Source organism: Microtus ochrogaster, chromosome 15 (genome assembly GCF_000317375.1).
Source record: "Microtus ochrogaster isolate Prairie Vole_2 chromosome 15, MicOch1.0, whole genome shotgun sequence".
In the NCBI taxonomy this organism is placed as follows: domain Eukaryota; kingdom Metazoa; phylum Chordata; class Mammalia; order Rodentia; family Cricetidae; genus Microtus; species Microtus ochrogaster.
The window spans coordinates 11,590,201-11,591,220 of record NC_022017.1 but is presented as its reverse complement, the minus strand read 5'-3'; positions in this window follow the sequence as shown (position 1 = coordinate 11,591,220).

Below are 1,020 nucleotides of genomic sequence, written 5' to 3'. Positions count from 1 at the left end.
GGAAGAAAGAAAGACAACACCTCTCTGGAGTGGGCTGGGGGCCTTTGCTGATAGGCACCCATATTTTGGTTTTGTTTCTGTTTTGCTTTGACTCATATTCATGTTGCAGCCTGGGGAGGTGGCTCAACACTTAAGAACACTTGTTCTTGCAGAGGACCCGACTTCGGTTCCCAGCATCCACACTGTGACTCACACCAGCCATACCGCCAGTTCCAGGGCATCCAGAGCCCTCTTCTGACCTCTACAGACACTGCCGTATATGGAACACCCACAAACATAAATAAATCTAAGAAAAAGATTTTAAGCCACTGTGGAACAAATCATTAAGGTAGGCATCTCCAAGGACCTGGCCCACGACATAGACGTTGAAATAAATTAGAAACTGTCAAAGCCAACTTCATCAGAAATTAGAAAACAGTCATGGGTCTGCAGCAACCAATGAAATATTAAATGGGGAACGAGGCAACTACAGAATGGAAGGAGTGCTTTGTTATGTCCTTGCCTGCCTGTGCCCTGCCCCTTTCTCTGCTCGTTATCCTAGAGCAGGAGACTGCATTCCAGTGTCAGTCCTGGGTCCCTAGTTCCAGAGGGAACAGCAGGTCTTGCTCAGAAGTTCCTGGCCCTGACCCTGTCTGGGCTTCCCGAAAGGACTAGTACAAGACGCATAGCGCTGTTCTGCCTAAGTCAACTTCGGACGCGAAAAAAGTCAGATCAGAAACACTGCATTGTGATTCTTTTTCTTCTTTTTTTTTTCTTTCTTTCTTTTGGTTTTTCTAGACAAGGTTTCTCTGTGTAGCCCCAGTTGTCCTAGAACTCACTCTGTAGACCAGGCTGGCTTCCAATCAGAGATCCATCTGGCTCTGTGCCTCCCTAGTGTTGGGATTAAATGCTTATACCACTACCACTCCCTAAAATATTGTAAAAAAAAAAAAAGCAAAGACCAATTATGACAGATCATGCAGCCTGAACATCTCAGATGGGTACTATCTGACTTGCATTTTTTTTTTTTTTTTTTTTTTT